Source organism: Oryctolagus cuniculus, chromosome 5 (assembly GCF_051225735.1).
Source record: "Oryctolagus cuniculus isolate XC-2025 breed Fujian yellow rabbit chromosome 5, ASM5122573v1, whole genome shotgun sequence".
Taxonomy (NCBI): domain Eukaryota; kingdom Metazoa; phylum Chordata; class Mammalia; order Lagomorpha; family Leporidae; genus Oryctolagus; species Oryctolagus cuniculus.
In genome coordinates this window covers 12684676-12704269 of record NC_142871.1, presented here as the reverse complement: position 1 = coordinate 12704269, position 19594 = coordinate 12684676, and the positions used below count along the sequence as shown (strand labels likewise).

The following is a 19594-nucleotide window of genomic DNA, read 5'->3' as shown; positions in this document are numbered from 1 at the left end:
GCTCGTGTCCGGCCGGCTCCGAGCAGAGCTGCTCTCGGCAGCCGTCCCGGGGAAGGCGCCGGGGGAGCCGGCGGGGACCGCGGCCCCGGGCGGGGGGCGGGCCGGGGGCGGGGCCGGGGCGGGCCCGGCGGCCGCGAGGAAGGTGCGGCGGCGCGCGGGCGGGGGCAGCCGTGGCCGCCGCAGACTCCCCGCGCGCGCGCCCCGGCGGAGAACAAAAAGTGACCGCAGAAACTTCTCCAAGTCCGCGCGCAGGAGCGCCCGCGCTCGACCGAGGTAAGGGCGCGGCGGGGCGCGGGCTCCGGGGGTCCCGGCGGCGCGGGCGGCTGCGGGTCCCGTGCCCCCTAAGCCCCCCGGCCCCGATCGTCGCTGTCCTCGCGCGGCTCGGGCACCTTCTCCCGTGAGCGTGGCAGCGCCCGGGACACTTTCCGTGTGTCCCGCGCAGCGGCCGGGCCCGGGCACCAACCCTTTCCTAACCGAGGTCCCCCGGCGCCGCGCGGACACGCAGGCCCCGGCCTGCGGCATCGCGGCGGGGGAGGGAGGCGCTGCGGGCGATCCCGCGGGTGTAGACCCGCCGCCCCCTCCCCCCTCCCGCCGGGCGCTGCTCCCGGTGGGGCTGAGCCGCCCAGTGGCTGTGAAAGCCGACGCGTTGTGTCCCCAGTGGATCGTGGTTTACCGAAAACCGGCGAGGAGGGCAGACGCGTTCTTCCACGAGGTGGTCGCCGCCGGCGGCCGCCCGGGGAGTTGTTAGCGTCGGAAACAGGGCAGCTTGAGGAGCCCCCGTGCCCCTTCTTGGGGTTTTACAAACTGAAAAACAGGGCGCCTTTATTGATCTCGACGGCGATTGCCTTCGGTGCGTTTTCCGGCTGCTGCCTGGCGAGGAGACCTTGACCGGCCGCGCGCTCCTGGTCGCCAAATGCCCGCGGCCGCCGCTGCTCTAACTGACCGCACCTGGCTGCCCCCAGGCCTCCCTCCACTGGGCTCCGCAGTGCCCTGCAGGTGCAGATCGTGGGCCCCAGGCTGTGGATTGCAAAGTGCCAACTGCTGGGGTCCCCGCTTGCAATCGCATCCCCTAAGACATATATCCGGCCGGTCTGTGAGAGTTCTACGTCCTGACCGTGGTTTCCGTCGGCTGGGGTTTACCCGCGCGTGGAAACAGGGCCGGTGGAGCTGATGCTACGGTGGTAACGTACAGTGCCCAACAGTGCCGTGAGCGCGGCCTCAGCTTTCCAGTCCTGAGCGTGCCATGGGAGACGCTGCGCCATGTGGCCTCTGCCGCCTCCCCCCAGACTGCCCCCGTGTTGCCCCACTACACGCTGAACTCACTCTGCCTGCTCCAGACCCATCATGCTACTTGCAAGTGGGCTTTTCCAGGCCACTGGCTGGAATGAGTGAATGAACACTCTGCTTGTACACCTCACTCCTCTGGTCCGTCTGTCTCTCCATTACCCACACACCCTTCTTGTAGGCAGCTTTATTTGCTCTTTACTTCTAGGCAAAGTTACACTTTTCCACCTCTAATGGTCAGTACTTCTAGAACATGTTTTTCTTTACGTATCTGGCCATGCCACCTTATACAGTTGTGCAGGTTGTTCACTGCACAAGGTCATCCTGTCTAAGGCAAGTGGAGACAGAAATCCAGTTCACACTCAAGCTGCCAGCCCTCTGGTGCACTCCTCAGTAGAAGAAGGTTCCTTGTGTAACTCACCCAAAGGTGCCTGATGGGTTAGTGTGACCCTGCTCCCTTCTGTCCCTGGGACTGGCGGACGCAGTGAGAAAAGAAGGGGTTGATTTTTCCTGAGCTGTGTAAGTCGGTGTGCAGAAAGCGCTTTGGTTGCTGTCCTGCGTCTGGCTGTTTAAGAGCTGCTCAGACAGGTGTTTTCTGCTTGATGACAGGAAAGACCGTGGGCAGGTGTTGGAGGATCTGTGCCCAGCACCGGGGCCTTGTCAGCTGCCGCCTCCCCAGGCACTCAGGGTTCCGGGTCTTTGGTGATCTGCTGAGAGGGAGATGGGTGCAAGAGACTTGAAATTAAGGTCACAAAGAGCTTGGCTCACATAAATGTGCTAGTCCTTTGGGTTAAAAATGCCATTTTGTATACAAGAATTTTTAACATTTTTATTTTTTCTATTTGAAAGAGAGACCTTCTGTTCCCTGGTTCCTTCACAAATGCTTGCGACAGCAGGGACTGGGCCAGGCCAGAGCTCATGCAGGGTCTCCTACACGTGGGTGGCAGAGACCCAAGGACTTGAGCCACCACTTCCTGCCTCCCAGGGTTCGTGTGAGCGGGCAGTGGGTGGGTGTGGACATCCCAGGCTGCATCTTAGCCACTGGACCCAACATCTGCTCCCATCTAAGAGAACTGAAGTCAATCTAAACATATCAGAATTCAAGCAAGCGAGAAAGGAAGGTGAGAAGAGAAGGTTTTGAGTCTGATTTATTTAGGTTCTTCAGTGAGATCATTTAAGATCAGTATTTACATTAAATATATAATTTTCACATGGGGCGATTTGTAAGCTAAAGTGGTTAGAAGATTCTTTAAAATGCTTCAAATTTGCATGTAGTTAACCATTTTCCGTAATGTGTAAGGTGATGAGGTATCTTTCTAGCTACAGGAAATATATGGATAATGTCACATTTATGAAATTGGATATAAAATTCTATACTTGTAGGTGTCAAAGGGACTTGTTAGTGATATGGAATCCTGGTGTTTCTAGAATTCATAATATTAGAATTGCTTTTTTTAAAAAAATGTATTACAATGTTTGAAAAGTAGGGAGAGAGATCTCCTTCGAGAGATCTTCCATGTGCTGGTTCCCGCCTCAGATGGCTGCAACAGTGGAGTCAGGACCAGGAACCAGGAACTCCGTCCTGGTCTCCCACCTGGGTGGCAGGGGCTCAAGGGCTGTGTCCTCTTCTGCTGCCTTCCCAGGGGTCTCAGCAGGGGTCTGGATCTGAAGCGGAAGAGGCAGGACTGGAGCTGGCGTTCCCACGGCTTACCCTGCACTGCTGCCACGCTGGCCCCCGCGTCACCTTAGCGGTCATGTGCACCAGTTCTCCCGCTTGCTGGGTAGGGGAGCCCAGTGCCAGGGACTTGTCCAGGGATATGGTGCCTCTGTAGGAACACAGCCAGGATGACTTGGTTCCTCTGGTCAGATCTCCACAGGAACAACCTTCCGTACCTCCCGTCCTTGGTTTCAGCTGGGAAGTCTTGACCGTGTGGACTCTCGCAGGACCCCAGCGCCAAATACAGTGACCTGTGTGAAGCAGGCGTGTGATCGAGATTTGCTGAATGGAGGAATGCATGAATGAGCCAGTCCGTGGCTTACTTATGGAAAAGGATTTTATGATATGATATAGGTCCAAATCCTTTGGAGTTCATTGTAGTGGAATTTGGCCTATGTGTTGGTATTCCTTAACTGTGATAAAAAGTCCCGGATACACTTTATGGAAGCGATGACTATATCATGTGGTCAAACACTTTGGCTCCTTTCTGTGTTGTTTTCCATAAGACAAGCCGGAGCTCCCGACGGAGAGGCACCGTGAGGGGACTCGGGGTCTGGAACGAGTGGGTCTGAGGACTCGTCTCCATTTGCAGGGCTCCCACATCGTAGCTTCCCTACCTTACAGCCTCCGGTCCAGTGAGCCCCCGTGCGTGATGCCAACTTGAGAAGAGCAGTTGCCAGGCTCTGTGTTAGGTGTTCTGTGTCCATCCCGCTGTCTCGTCCCCTAAGACACCTAAGGCTTTGCTGGAATGAGAAAGAAACCCCATGTAGATGACTGTCTCTCTCAACACTGAGCAGACCTTGCCTAAGCTCTACAGTGTGTTAAGAACGGCTAAGCTCCGAACATGCTGGTCACTAGGAGAACTTCAAGGCGGGAAGAGCAGCAAGGGACCCGAAAGCCTCATTTGGCTTTTAGGCAGGGGAGCAGTAAGGTCAGATTTGCATTTGAGACCATTCCCTGTTATGGCCCAAGGAAGCTGAGTTGTACCAGGGGAGAAGGTTTGAGTCAGTGGCCGTGGGACAGTGAGAATAGGCAAAGGGAAGATTCTAGAAATGCAGGAGCAGAACACCCTTTGGTGCGTGAGAAACGGCGGAGGGCCAGGGAAGTTGCGTCCAGTGCGGGGTCGCATCCAGATGAGCCACACGGCGGGGGGAAGGCTGGGGACCTGGGGACACCCTGCCCACTCCGCACGGGCCTGAGTGCGCACAGCCGAGAGCCGAGTGCAGGTATGTCTGCCGTGAGTGGGTGGAGGAGTCTAATGCAAGCCATGCAGAGTGCAAAGGCTATTCTGTATATGAGCTTTCAGAAAGAACCTCTGGAGAGGGTGAGGCCCTAGGCCCGGGGAAGGTTCCTGGCCTGCAGTGCATCACGCGTTTCCTCTCTTGGATCTTGCGGGCCTGGGCCCAGGCACTGCGCCCGGCTGGAAGCTGGTCTGCTTTGTTTCCATGTCTGAGGTTTGTAGACTGAGTAACAGGATCTGGGCTGCAGCTTTCATTGTGTGTTCAAGGTGTTGGATTACAAGGTTTCTTTAAAATTGGTCCTTGGAGTTCTGAGTGTACCTTTTGGACGTGGCTGATGAAGAGTTCCCATTAACGAGTGATTTCTTTGCGTTTGGGAGCTATATAGGTGGGGTTAGAGTTTTCAAGGCTCCTGTTAGTAGTTTGGGAAATGGCTCCGTGAATAAGCTTGGAGTTCGTGTAAGCTGGTGAAAGTTAAGGATTTCCATAGCCTTTAAAATACAGTGAGGAATTTTAGTGCAATAGTTTGTTATTAAAATTTAAAGAGGCCGGCGTTGTGGTGTAGCGGGTAAAGTACAGTGCTGGATCCCATATGGGTGCCGGTTCTAGTCCTGGCTGCTCCTCTTCTGATCCAGCTCTCTGCTATGGCCTGGGAAAAGCAGCAGAAGACGGCCCAGGTGCTTGGGCTCCTGCACCCATGCGGGAGACCCAGAAAAAGCTCCTGGCTTCAGACCAGCCCAGTTCCAGCTGATGTGGCCATCTGGGGAGTGAGCCAGTGGAAGGAGGACCTCTGTCTCCGTCCTTCTCTGTAACTCTGCCTTTCAAATATAAATAAATCGGGGGGGGGGGCATTGTAATCCATAAGCTGTACTTTGGAAATTATATTCATTAAATAAAAGTTAAAATGTATATATATATATATAAATAAATCTTTAAAAAAATCTTTTTGTTGCATTCTCATACGAGCCATCTGTGCTTTAGGGTTTTCATCTCAAAGGAGAGTGACAGCAGTTACTGGGAATTGCTGATAAACGGATGAATGCGTTTAGTGTGCCACAGTGAGAGAGGGCAGCAAGTGTTCGCTGGTTCCTTCCGGACTTTCTTCTTCCTTTCCGGTTCTTCCCTGCTTGGCAAATTCCTAGTCCTCCATGGAGCCCCAGAGACGCCGTCCCTGAGTGTGAAGCGCACTTGCCCGTGCTGCGCACGTGCTTCGTGTGTCTACGGTCATTCGACGAGGTTGTCAGTATTTTTCTCCATCACACAGCAGGTGCATTGCTTATTTCACTTTGTATCCTTTTCAGGTCCTGCCTGGTGCTTTAGAGAGTAACGTGGTGGTTGACAGAATGTGTGGTGTTCCTCCTGCTTGATTCGAGTCCCAGCTCCTTTGCTTTCCATCCTGCTTGCTGCTGATTTGTTCCTGGGAGGCAGCAGATGATGGCTCATATGCTGGGGTCCCTGCTGCCCACATGGAGACCCCACTGAGGGTCTAAAGCTTTTGACTTTGGCCTGGCCCAGCCCGGGCTGTGTGGGCATTTGGGGAGTCAGTGACTAGAAGACCTCTCTGTCACTGTCTTTACAATAAATACAAGTAAACATAGAAGAGGCTTACAATACCTATGGAGTCTTTTAAAAAGTCTGTTATTTGAGAGAGAGAGAGAAGGAGACAGATTAGAGATGGCAGGGAAAGAGGGAGAGAGGGAGGAGGAGAGCAAGCCTGCTCCCATCTGCTGGTTTGCTCCCTAGATGTCCACAGCGGCCGCTGGCTGGGGCTGAAGCCAGGAGCTGGGAACCCAATTCAGGCCTCCCGTGTGGGTGGTAGGAAGTCAGTTCCTTCAGCTATCATTGCTGCCTCCCTGGGGCTGCATTGGCAGGAAGCCGGGGTCAGGAGCTGAGCCTGTTACTGAATCCAGGCACTTGAGTAAGGGACACAGGCATCCTAATGGACAGCTTAACCATAGGCCAAATGCCCACCCCTAATTAAGAGATTGCACCAAAGTAATCTTTTAATTCCGTTTCCCATGAGCCTTTTGAGTTCTCCTGTAGCCCTCTTGCTCTTGGGGGGTCTCCCTGAACATGCGTGGGCCTCAGTTTCCTGGTAACTTCTGGTGCTGAGATTCAGATCCTTCTCATGAATTCTCCCCTTCAGGCCTTGCGCGAAGGTGGCGGTTGGCAGGGTCATAGTCCTACTCATCCCTGCCATTCTGGGTAGCCACCGAACTGCTTAAGGAGGACTTTCTTTTTTTTTTTTTTTTTTTTAATTTTTTATTTGAAAGGTGGAGTTACAGACAGGAAGAAGCAGAGGCAGAGAGAGAAGTCTTCCATCCTCTGGTTCACTCCCCAAATGGCCACAATGGCCAGGGCTGAGCTAGACTGGAGCCAGGAGCATCTTCTGGGTCTCCTGGGTGGTGCAGGGCCCCAAGTACTTGGGCCATGGTCCATCTGCTTCCCCAGGTGCATTAGCAGGGAGCTAGATTGGAAATGGAACAGCTAGGACTTGAACCGGTGCCCACATGAGATACCAGTGTTGCAGGTGGAGGCTTAACCCACTACGCCACAGTGCTGGCCCAGGAAGACTTTCAAAATCAGACTCTTCTGCAGTTGAGTGGAGCGAGGACGAGCACACCTGGAACCCATCAAGATGAACGGAGTTCTCCCTGGTGTTGGCAGCATTTGCAGCCAGCTCCCAGGGTCAGTACCTACTGTATGGACATGTGAAGCCTCGGTGAGTGTTTGCAGAATCCGAAACCAAAGTGCTTTCCCCTTTAGCTTGCACATTTTGGCCTTGGCCCCTGGGGAATCTGCATCATTCAGTGACGTGGTGGTTATCCCTGGGGACCTCTCCCTTGATAACTGTGTGCTGAGCCTCATGTTCACGTGGCCAGCTGTTGTCATTATACACAGGATTGTTTAAAAGCCAGAAATCCCACTGATGGGATCCACTTGCTCATCTTCTGCATGGCAATGTGGTTGCTAGGACTGGAGCATGCTGGCATCGCCCGCCCCGTAGGCTGGGCGTGAAGGTTTGTGCTCAGTCTCATCACAGGTCTCCCCTTGAAGGTACTCAGGGGCCGCCCCCCACGTGGCCACCTTGTGGGATCCCTGGTTGTGTAGGTATCTGCTTCCCTCTCCCTTCCTGGCTGGATTCCTTAGGAACAATAGATGAGTGACAGCTCCATGGGGTTTATTTGAGATGTTTGGGGCGTGGCCCCCACTCTTCTCCATTCTGATGGACAACAAAGGCTGAACTACCTGATAGATGCTTGTGGGTGTTGACTGAATTCTTGGCGCTGGTGGAGATGCTTGGAGTCGGGCCACCCCGAGCAGAGAGCTGCATCCCTGGGTTTGCGCGATCCTGGGGGAACTGGTGCCTCCTTTCCAGGTTTCCATTTCTCTTTCCTCCTTTCTTTTTTTTTTTTCTTCAAATAATAGCTTCTCATTTGGAAGTTTAAAATTTTTAATTTATTTTCATTTTGTTAGAGAGAGCGAGCGAGCTTCTGTCTACTGGTTCACTCCTCAAATGCCCACAATAGCCAGGGCTGGACCAGGCCAAAGCCAGAGCCTGAAACTCAGTCTGCATCTGCCACGTAGGTGATGGGAAGTCAGCTCCTTGAGCCATTACCTGCTGCCTCCCAAGCACACGTTAGCAGGAGGCTGGGATTGGGAGCGAACACAGGACTTGAACTCAGGCGCTCTGATATGTGATGCCCGTGTCCTTAGTGGTGTCTTTATTATTATTATTGTTGTTGTTGTTTTTGTGTATTTATTTGAAAAGCAGAGTAAGAGAGCGAGCATCTATCTGCTGGTTTGTGGGGAGCAATTGGGAGCAACTCGGACTAGACTAAGTTACTGGAATTAAGACTTATTCTATGCATCTGCTCTCCCACAATATGACGCTGAGAAGGGAGAAACAGCTTCTACACAGCTGCCTCCAGTTCAACCAATAAACTGTAGGACCTGCTCCTGATTGGAGTAGAGCAGCGTACTCGGCGTGTGGGCAGCAGAGTTGGGATTGGTGGAAGAGGACTATAAAGGAGGAGAGAGACAACATGCACCAGGAACATCTATCTGAAGGAACACCTGTGCAGCCCCTGAGAGAGCCGGCTGGCGGTGTGCCACTACCCCGCGGAAGTGGGGAAAGTGGCTAGGGGGAACCGCCCTTCCACGGAGGTGGAAGGGTCGGTAGCCAACCCGGGAAGAACCAGCAGCAAACCCGGGGAGGGCCGAGCAGACAAAAGAACAGCGCAGGGTCCTGTGTCATTCCTCCGCGAAGAGGGGGAGTGACCTGGTTTACACCCCAAATGGCCACAACAGCTGGGGCCATGCCAGGCTGAAGCCAGGAGCCCAGAGCTTCCTCCAGGTCTCCCATGTGGGTGCAGGGGCCCAAGCACTTGGGCCATCCTCCACTGCTTTCCCAGGCCATAGCAGAGAGCTGGACTGGCAGTAGAGCAGCTGGGTGGCTTAACCTGCTAGGTCACAATGCCCCCTGCCAAGTGGTGTCTTAGCTACCGTACCAAACATGCGCCCTCCATTTCTCCCTGTGTGGCTGATGGGTAGAGTTCCATTGTGCCAAATGTACCAAACTCCAGTGTTTCCTTGGAGCTATAGAGAGTAAGAAAGCAAAGAAGCATGCTTATTAAAATTTCAGAGTAGCGTTATCTGCAGTGTGCTGTGATGCAGTCTGACGTTTGAACGTGAGTACGTGACAAGTGACCATCACCCGACACTGGTGACGAAGGCAGGGCGCAGGTTCATACTGGGTCTTGGTAAATCCAAATGAGTCGTTAGACGTTTGTAGGTGATGTTCAGTGATCTTGGGGCCATGGCTGATAGGGACTCAAGGCCCTGGGGGACTGGGAGGGAAGGGGATTTCAGTGTTGAACTGGAAGAATTGCTGAGAAAGAAATCGAATTAGGATCAGCAGCTTCACAGAGGCAGGCAGGTGGGGGATAGGGAGAGCTGGGCATGTATCGAATATAAAGAGAACCAGGTGCCGTGTGTACAAACAGTAGCCACGATGGCAAAGGTAAAATGACAAGGCCTGGCTGGCGCTGCGGCTCACTAGGCTAATCCTCCACCTGCGGCGCCGGCACAGTGGGTTCTAGTCCCGGTCGGGGCGCCGGATTCCGTCCCGGTTGCCCCTCTTCCAGGCCAGCTCTCTGCTGTGGCCAGGGAGTGCAGTGGAGGATGGCCCAGGTGCTTGGGCCCTGCACCCCATGGGAGACCAGGAGAAGCACCTGGCTCCTGCCATCGGATCAGCGCAGTGTGCCGGCCGCAGCGGCCATTGGAGGGTGAACCAATGGCAAAGAAGACCTTTCTCTCTGTCTCTCTCTCTCACTGTCCACTCTGTCAAAAAATAAATAAATAAAGACAAGGCCCGTTGTGAAGAGAGGCAGGGAAGGCTGCAAATCTCTTAACTCGTGGAGAGAAGGAAGCCGTTGATGCATGACTCCTCGTTGGGGAGGCGGTGCAGGTGCAAGTGCAGATTCCTGGAGCTCTTTGATTTGGACTCTGCATTTTACCAAGCACACCAGGGGCCGCTGGTGGCTCTGATCACGTTTTGAGAAACTTCTATAAAGGATGCAAGATCTTCTCGACAGTGCTTGCGGAGGGAGAAGGGGGGGGGTTGCAGACCAGGTCTTGTTGTCCACGCATTTCCCTGGCACGGTGCTCTTCCGGACTGGTTTGGATGGGGTCGTGGGGGCCTAAGCACAGGAGATCCAGTAAGACGTGCAGCACTGTTTTCCTCATTTTCTGCTGGTCCATGTTTCAGGGCTTGACAGAAGCTATTTTGAATGAGAAACATCTGGTCTGTAAAGAAAAGGTTTGTACACTGTATTTAGCATACTCATAGTAAAAAAAAAACTATTAGGGAAAATCTCAGCCCACCTAGAAACACCCATTTTGTGATAACTAGCAGCAAGGATGGATTTCTGTCTTTTCCATAGGCGGCACCTGGACGGGTGCTATTTCAGCTCCCCATGTAATTGGAGTTTTAAAATGACCTGTCTTAAAAAATTTAGAGATGTCACTAAATCAGACTGTCACAAGTGCCACCCTGGCCATTCGTCTTGGCGTGTGAGGAAATTGGGTCCAGAAAGATGGTTGACGTTGCTGGGGTTTCGGTGTGCGCACAGAGATCTCAGTGCAGCGAGCATTTTCTGAAAAGCTGTCTGTCATGGAAATTCATTTGACAGAGAGCGAGCTCTCCCATCTGATGACTTGCTCCCCAAAATGCTTGCAGTGGCCAGGGACTGGGTGAGGCCAAAGCTGGGAGCTGGGAGTCCCATTCGGTGTCCATCGCAGGGACCCAAGTACTTGGACTGTCACCTGCTGCCTCCCAGGGTGCACGTGAGTTGGAAGCCCATTTAGGGTCATTCGGGGCTGTGACTGCTGTCCTTTAGGCCTGTCTCCCAAGGGGCTCTGCTGTCCCTGTGTAAGGTGCCTGCAGCCTGCACGGTAGTGCAGGGTCCATGGCAAGGAAGCTTGGGGTTTCTGGCCAGCAGAAGTCACTTGTAGATGTGGCCTCCAGTGTAACTTTTATGTCCTTGTTACTGAACATTGCGTGGGCCTTTATGTATTTATTTATTTGAAAGGCAGAGTTACGTGGAGAAAGAGAGCGAGAGAGAGAGAAAGAGCGTGAGAGCGAGATCCAGAGATCCTCCATCCACTGGTTCACTTCCCAATTGGCCGCAATGGCCAGATCTGAGGCGACCCAAAGCAAGGAGCCAGGAGCTTCCTCCGGGTCTCCCGTGTGGGTGCAGGAGCCCAAGGACTTGGGCCGTCATCTACAGCTGTCCCAGGCCATAGCAGAAAGCTGGATTGGAAGTGGAGCCCGTGTGGGATGCTGGCATCATGTGGGCCTTTGACTAAGTATGCAACCATCTGAGAGCTTGTGCTGGCAGGGGTGGGAGTGGCTTTTGAAGAGATGCGGAAGGCTTTGCTTATCAATTTGTACGACTTTATACTCTTTTTATAAAGATTTATTTTATTTGAAAGAGTTGCAGAGATGGTGAGACAGATATTTTCTGTCCACTGGTTCACTCCTCAAATGGCTACAGTTGCCAGGGCTGGGCCAGGCTGTAGCCAGGAGCCCAGAGTTCCATCCAGGTCTCTCACGTGGGTGGCAGAGACCCAAGGACTTGGACCATCCTCTGCTGCTTTTCTAGGTGCGTTAGCAGGGAGCTGGGACATAGAGCAGCTGGGACTGGAAACTGGTGGTCCTGCGGGAAGCCGGTGTCACAGGTGGCGGCTCGCCCTCTGCACCACCACGCTGGCCCTCTACACTGCTGTACACTCGGGAATCTTAGAGAAGGGAGCAGAAGCTGTCACAATGCAGGCGTTCTCTGTGAGCCGGCCACGCTGCTCAGAGCGGCTGTGAGGTTTCTCCTCCGGTGTCCTGCAAAGCAAACCCCTTCACTTTCATGTATATTCATTTTTCAAGGTGAAGTTCATTAAGGCCGTGCTTAACGGGGACTAGCTGGAAAGATTTTACTTTATGTAGGGAAAACTTAAGTAGGTTGATTCTCATAGAAATGTCTCATAGTTTAGCCTCGTGTTTTAATTTCTCATTTGGCAGACTTGAAATTTGTTAAAATAGCATGAAGCTGAGGTGTGGCTTAACAACTAGTGTCTGTATAGTGCCTTGTACATGTGTTTTTGAAGAAGTTCAGCGAATTTGCCTGTACGGGTGACAGTCGTGTATCTCATACCCAACAAAAGGTATGAGCTGTAAAGAAATTAATCTCAGGCTAAAGGCAAGAAATGGTTGTATTTCTACTGATTTTCAGGTCTCTGCACTCGGGTTTTCTGGGAAGGAGCTGTCCCTTAGTGGAATAATCTTCCACGTGTTCTGTCTCTGTTGTACTTGCAGCTGTTACTGATCATGGACAGTCAAGGGTACCACGATCTTGGTTTTCTGGACATAAACTTATTAGTATAACTCAGCCTTTTTGAGGTTCCTTTTTTAAGATTTTATGTATTTGAAAGGTAGAATTAGAGAGAAACAGAAAGGAGGAGATCTTCCATCTACTGGCTCACCTCCCAAATAGCAGCAACAGCCAGGGCTGGGCCAGGCTGAAGTCAGGAGCCGGGACATCATCCAGGTCTCCCACATAGGTGTCAGGCTCCCAGTCCTTGGGCCATGCTCCACTGCGTTCCCAGGCACATCAACAGGGGAGGTGCCAGGACTCAAATCAGTGCTCGTGTGGGATGCTGGCGTCCCGGGTGGTGGTTTAAAACCTGCTGCACCGCAATGCCAGAGAGAGGTTTAACCTCTGAAATGTTAGTGAGTTCTGCTCTCTTGAATTGTTTTTTGAAACCTCAAACTTTTAATTGACTATTTGGATGGAGGTGTTCTTGCTGTGAGCAAAGAGGAATGTGACTTTGTAATAGCAATGTCAGAGTGCCTTGCTGCGATGTTTTCAGTTTTCCATGTGTGGCTCTGGGTTGGGGTCAGTTGAGTACGGTGGTTAATATGGAAGCATAGGGTCAGTGCAGGAAGAGGACGAGTAGCAGAGAGGATGCCAGCACTGCTGTAGAACAGACGTCAGGGCTTTCTGATCCGGGAGTCTGGGTCAAGCCTGGAGGTGCGCCTTTCTGAGGCACCACTGGGTGATGCTGCAGGTCTGGGACCACGTTTGGTGGTCCCAGTTGCCCTAGGGCTGCGTGTTGCTCGGCCCTGAGTGGGTGGGGCTGTAGATGGCGGCTGTCATTCAGCTTCCCAGGGCTTCTGTCTTCCTGTCTGTGACACAGTGCGCTGTTCAGAGCTATTCAAAGCACGGAAAGTGTCTTGTTCCTGGCTGTGTCTTGGGTGCTACTTTCACTTACAAAATATAAAATTGAAATTATGTTCATGGCCACAGGATAAGCGGCAGCAGGACTCTTGCATCTGCATGTTTGACTCCCTGAGGGTGGGGGCTGATCCCCTGGGCCCCTCTCAAGAGCCCATTACAGTGCCGTGACTCCAAAGGAGGAGATGGCTTCTAAGGGCCTTAGCACTTGTAGCTTTCTCTGATTCCATGTAGACTTGAAGTTGTGGACTGTTACGAGTTGAAAGAATCTGACCAGAAGACTTAGCATAATTTCACCATTGCACCGTTTAGTACAAGTAAGAAACTGTTGATTTTATATATATTTATATACTTAAATATAAATATATACATTTAAATATATATGTCTATATAGAGAGAACATCTTCATGGTAAGGTGAAATTCTAGTAAGAAAAGAAGTACATAAATGAGATGAGTAACATTGATGTGCCTTTTCTGTCTTTGTGCAAAGCAGTTGTGTGTAGACGCCCTGAAATCATTTAACTCATTCTTGTAAGTCTGATGGTCAAGTCTGATTGACTTTCCCAGTCTTTGCTGGAAAATTGTGTGTCAGTAAAAGCAACGAAAGATCTCGTTATTCACACGCGTCCAAAGCTGTCTGCCTACTGCCCTGGGTTCCGTTTGTCAGCCGCTCCTGGACACACTAGACTTGGTTTTGGGGAAGCTGTGAATTGGTTCACCCTTGACTTTGGTGTTCAGTGCTGCTCTGTCTTTACTGACCAATCTTCATCTCATTCTCCTTTTGAGAAAAGCTGTAAGTGCAGACAATCTCGGTAAGTATGGACAATCTCTGGGCACCAAGTGGAGAGATCCAAGTGTGTGGCATTGTGAGTCGGGTGGCCCTTTTGAATAAAACTTTTTCAAACTGAGAGTTATGTTAGTGCATTGATTTAGTGGGTCAGCTTTTGTTTCTTTTTAAAATTTTTCTTCCACATAAGGACTTTGAAAAATTGCAGCGGCTTTCACTCTTTTGACCCACATCAAGAAACATATTGGATGGAATCACATAGCCTAAAATGGAATAAAAATATCAATGCATTGCATGTGGTAAACATAATGATGGTTTCTTGAAACTTTTGTTTTAGAGGCTGGTGCTGTGGTGCAGTGGGTTAGGCTGCTGCCTGTTGTACTGGCATCCCATAGTGGTGGTGTTTTGATTCCTGGCTGCTCCACTTCTGATCCAGCTCCCTGCTGATGTACCTCAGAAAAGCAGTGTGGGATGGCCAAAGTCCTTGGGCCCCTGCACCCACATGGTAGACCTGGGTGAAACTCTTGGTTCCAGGCTTTTGCTTGGCCCAGCCCCTGGCTGTTTTGGACATTTAGGGAGTGAACCAGCAGAAATTCATTCTCTCTCATTCTCTCTTGCTCTCGCTCTCTCTCTCCCTTTCTCTCTAACTCTGCCTTTAGAATAAAATAAATCTTTAAAAAATAACTTTTGTTTTAATATCTGTCTTTCATTTGTAGTGCATTAAGTTTCTCCAGAGAAAAAGGACCAATGGGATGTGTGTTGTGTGTACTTTTATTATAAAAAATTGGCTCAGGGGCCTGCATTGTGGCATGTTGGGTAAAGCCACCACGTGTGATGCCGGCATCCCATATGGTCACTGATTTGTGTCCTGGCTGCTCCACTTCCAATCCAGCTCCATACTAATGAAATATCCTGGGAAAAGCAGTGGAAGATGGCCCAAGTGTTTGGGTCCTTGCACCCGTGTGGGAGACCTGGCTTCTGGCTGTGGCCTGGCCCAGTGCTGGCCGTTGTGTCCACCTGGCGAGTAAATCAGTGGATGAGAGATCTCTGTCTGTGTAACTCTGACTTTCTTTTTTTTTAAAGATTTATTTTATTTATTTGAAAGAGTTGCAGAGAGAGGTAGAGACAGAGAGGTCTTCCAAGTGCTGGTTCACTCCTCAGATGACCACAATGACCGGAGCTGCACCGATCTGAACCCAGGAGCCAGGAGCTTCTTCCAGGTCTCCCACGTGGGTACAGGGACCTAAGGACTTGGGCCATCTTCTACTGCTTTCCCAGGCCATAGCAGAGAGCTGGATCGGAAGAGAAGCAGCCGGGACTAGAACTGGGACCCACATGGGATGCCAGCGCTTCATGCCAGGACGTTAACTCACTGCACTACAGCGCCAGCCAGCCCCATAACTCTAACTTTCAAAATAAATACATCTTAAAGAAAAGAATCTACTGATAATGATGACAACACTGTGGCCTGCAGGCTGGAGACGGCTGTGCACAGTCGGAAGGTGTCTGCTGTAGGCCTCTCTCTTGCTCAGGGAGGCTGGTCTAGTTCTGTCCATTGTTCTCATTGTTCTTTTCAGCTAGTTGGGTGACCGTCCCCATCTTCCCCTCCCCCACCCCATTATGGATGGCAACCTGCTTTATCAGACACAGTTCTCCAAGTTCAGTGTCAGTTCTAGGCATGGTTGAGACACCATTTGGGATGCCTGCATATTGGAATGCCTGGATTTGAGTCCCAGCTCTGCTTCCAATTCCAGCCTCCTACCAGTATGTACCCTGGGAGGTAGCAGGTGATGGATCCATGCCACCCACACGAGAGACGCTGATTGAGTTCCAGGCTCCTGGATTTAGCCTGGTCTAGTCCTGGGTTTTCACAGCATTTGGAAAGTAAGTGGATGGGAGATAGCTCTCTATTTCTCTGGCTTTCAAATAAAAATAAACAAAAATTTATAAATGTTAATTTCACCCAAAATACTATGTAAGTTACTAAGTACAATTAACCGTTACCTCAGGATATAAAGAGGTACAAGGTAGAACCCTACCAGGGCTGATATTGTGTAGCACAGTGGGTTGGACCACTGCATCCAACACCAGCATCCCATATCGGAGAGCTGGTTCAAGGCCTTGCTACTTTGTTTCTGATCCTGCTCCCTGGATCCCTTCCCTACACAGGGAAGGCAGTGGATGGTGGCCCAAATACTTGTATTGCAGCTACCAATGTAGGAAACCAGGGTGGAGTTCTAGGCTCCTGGTTTCAGCCTGGCCCATCTGGGGAGCGAACCAGAGGATGGAAGATTCTCTCCCTCTCCTCTTTCTTTCTCTGATGTTGTGCTTTCAAATGAATACATTAAATCAATCTTAAAAGCAAGCCAGGTCTTTTTTGTGAAAGTTGGTATTTTAAAAATGTGGTGGACTGAACCAAAGAGAGGACGGAGGCCCTGAGAGTGAGCGAGTGAGTATGCGTGCATCTCTGTGTTTGAGAGAGAGAGATCCATCTTCCTTTCGCCAATTTACTCCCCAAGTGGCTGCAACAGCCAGAGCTGAAGCCAGGAGCCTGGAACTCCTTCCGGGTCTCTAACATGGAAGGCGGGGGCCCCAAGCACCTGGGCTGTCTGCAGCTGCTTTTGCAGGTGCATTAGCGGGGAGCTGGATCTGAAGCGTAGCAGCTGGGACGCGAGCCCCTGCTTTGCTTCTGCGATACCAGCATTGAAAGGGGCGACTTTACCGGCTGTGCCACAGCGCCGGCCGGCCAATCCGCTTTATCTTTTGAGTGAGAAGTTGTCTCCCCTGGGCCTGTCCTGTAGGGCTGCTGCATTCTAAGAGCATTTGAACTCACAATTCAAGGGAGCTGGGCGGGGATCCTGTGGTTTCTCAAGGTTTTTCGTAATTGAGTGTGAGAGTGATTTTGAAAAACGTATATCCTCACTTTGTTCTCAGCTCTGAGCTGTGAAGTGGCTTGTCTCAGTGCACACTCCCTGGCTCGTGTGGAGCCGTTTTTCTCCTGGGCGGTGTATCTGACCACGGCTTGCCCTGTGACTGCTGTGTCATTTAAACATGTGCTAAGCAGAATTTTAGTTCCTCTGGGACCATCCTCAGTTTTTGTACCTCATCTGGCTCTCACAATTCCATTTAATTACAGCTATTCTGTTATTTGGCCAAGTCAACTAAAACCCGTCGGCTGCCTGTGGGGAGGGAGCACGCGTGTGATGGGCATAGCAGTAGAAGTAGAATTCTCCTGCACACACACACACACACACACACACACTTTTCCAGGAATTATTCTTGCAAATGCAGAGAGAAGTTGGCAGGCTTTTGATGCTTTTGGAGGGATTTTGGTGGGTGCCAAATGGTGCATAGCTACTGTATGCTTGGAAAATGTTAACGAGAGGCTGGGCTTTTTCTGAATGCGGGTTTGGGCTTTGTGAGACGCCTGCATGCCAGAGGAGCGAGCCTTTAAAACCAAACGCAGACGATGGACTTCCTCCAAGAGAAGTCTTGTAGATCCATCAAAGCTGATAGCCCCCAGATCTCTGTACTGGGAGAAGAGGAGGAACGCTCGTAACGTGCTGTGTTCGAGGGGGGCCCTCGTCCTTCCTCCACTTTGGGCCACACGTCTGATGCTCAGGTCCTGGTTCCCTCCAGAATCCTGTGGCCCTTCACCCTCTTCACCCTCTTCATCCCAGCTTTTGCTATGAGAGGTCACCGAGCAAAAGGACAGTCACAAAGCAGCAAGGAGGCGGTCGTCTTCACGATGTTTTGATTTTTTCCTTTTTTGAGCTTTTGATTGAATGTAGTCTTACAAAAAACATATTTTTCTACCTTTGGGTATGGCATGGTGGGGGTTTAAAAATAGAAATTGGGGTCAGTGTTGTGGACAGAGTGTGAGATTCCTGGCTTCGCTTTGAACATGCGACCATTTGGAGAGTGAACCAGTAGCTGGAAGATGAATCTGTCTTTCTCTGTCTTCCTCTCCCTGCTCCCAACTCTGTCTTTTTTTTTTTTTTTTTTTTTGACAGGCAGAGTGGACAGTGAGAGAGAGAGACAGAGAGAAAGGTCTTCCTTCCGTTGGTTCACCCTCCAATGGCCGCCGTGGCTGGCACGCTGCGGCCGGCGCACCGCGCTGATCCGATGGCAGGAGCCAGGAGCCAGGTGCTTTTCCTGGTCTCCCATGGGGTGCAGGGCCCAAGCACCTGGGCCATCCTCCATTGCACTCCCTGGCCACAGCAGAGAGCTGGCCTGGAAGAGGGGCAACCAGGACAGATTCTGGCGCCCCGACCGGGACTAGAACCCGGTGTGCCGGCGCTGCTAGGTGGAGGATTAGCCTAGTGAGCCATGGCGCCGGCCCCAACTCTGTCTTTCAAGTAAATAAATAAAGCTTAAAAAAAAAAAGAAAACCTTAAGAGACACAGAAATTGACCACGTCACCAAACCCTATGAATTCAGGATTGTGTAATGTCTACAATGGTATTTTACAGAATGAACCACGAGACAGCTTCAGATGCTATTCCAGAAATATGCCACACATACCCTACCTCCACCCCTTTCTTCAAGGCTCACAGGGTCGCATCGGTAGTCTCTGATCTACTGTGATCAGAAAACACAGGGTGAGACCTTAGACTGCAGAGGCTGGGATGAGAAGTGCAGTGACTCGCTCAGCTTCTGCCACCTGCAAGCCTAGACATTGTGCCGGGGCCGGTGTGTTTCCTCTCCTCCTGGTGCTGTTCCCTTCAAGCTGCAGGAACCAGGCCTTCTCTGGGCATCAGGTGCTTGTTCATCCCATGGTTGCTGCAAGGCAGCTGGGTTTTGGGGTCTGCACTGAGTATATCATCTGTGCTCCTGCAGGTGTGTGTGTGTGTGTGTGTGTGCTATAAGCGATGTAGAAAGCAGGGAATCAGATGTCTTTTTGCTTAGTTAGATACTGGTATTCTACAAAGTCTTTGTATTCAAAGCTTGGCCTCCTGCTTTATCTCTTTTGCTTTTCATCCTTGGCTCTGGGGCTCTTTATTTTGGAAATGGCATGCTGCAAAAGCTGAGGAGGGCTGGCTGCCGACATTGCATGCTGCAGGCACCGTGCTAGGTGCCTTCTCGCAGCTTCTCAAAGGAGCGCTCCCCTGGACTACACAGCGCGGGCACTGGAGCTCCGTGTTGTGGATGAGCACGTCGGAGCACAGGGCTGGGACTGCATCCCAGTTTGTCCGACTTCACATCCTTCCTCCCTACTCTATCTGGAGGGGGAGGGGCTTGGAGCACATATGCGTTTCATAAGCCATATGGAATCCCGAAGAGCCGCTCAGCTCTGACAGCTGCTTAAATTATCTGTGACGCCGCATCCCGCCGCCAGCACGGATGATGGATGGGTGGCAGGAGAGGCTGGAGTCCTGGGCGGTGCAGGAGGATGCAGAGTCTTTCCGCAGAGTTCTGGGGGTGAAGGTGGATTCTGAGCACTACTGCTGGGCTGGAAAACGTTTGCGATCTGTCTGGCAGAGATGTATTTGGACGCACAGATACACAGACAGACACAGACACATATATGCACACAGAGACACACAGAATGAGATGGAGCAGATCATTGTAGTTTTGTGTCTACCAGCAAGAAAACTAAGCCAAACTAAGAAAAAATATATGCCTTTTTTCCATGTGCCAAAGTCCAGAAAAATCTATTTTGACTTCATCTCACACCATTCATATTCTTGTTCCATTAAAAAACACTTTTTGCCCTTGAAAATGTATTTTTCTTCATCCCTTCATATTTCTTTTTTTTAAAAAAAGATTTATTTATTT

The 19594-nt window shown here is 51.3% G+C and overlaps 1 protein-coding gene and 1 long non-coding RNA gene across 6 annotated transcripts in view; one reads left to right on the top strand and one right to left on the bottom strand.

The window, feature by feature from the left end:
- Nucleotides 1-19594, bottom strand: part of LOC149126414 (uncharacterized) — a 37399-nt gene that overhangs the window by 5777 nt on the left and 12028 nt on the right. The window contains exon 1 of the long non-coding RNA XR_016233618.1: nt 674-19594. This exon is cut by the window's right edge and continues 12028 nt beyond it. This is a non-coding gene — a long non-coding RNA (uncharacterized LOC149126414). The remainder of the gene's footprint in view (nt 1-673) is intronic.
- The window catches only part of TIAM2 (TIAM Rac1 associated GEF 2), a 247572-nt gene continuing 228099 nt past the window's right edge, over nt 122-19594 (top strand). Inside the window, exon 1 of one of the 5 annotated variants that reach the window (XM_089332531.1) lies at nt 122-273. The gene's annotated coding sequence lies outside the window, so the exon portion shown is untranslated. The remainder of the gene's footprint in view (nt 274-19594) is intronic. The other 4 variants (XM_070073350.2, XM_070073355.2, XM_089332525.1 and 1 more) reach the window with 4 other exon arrangements.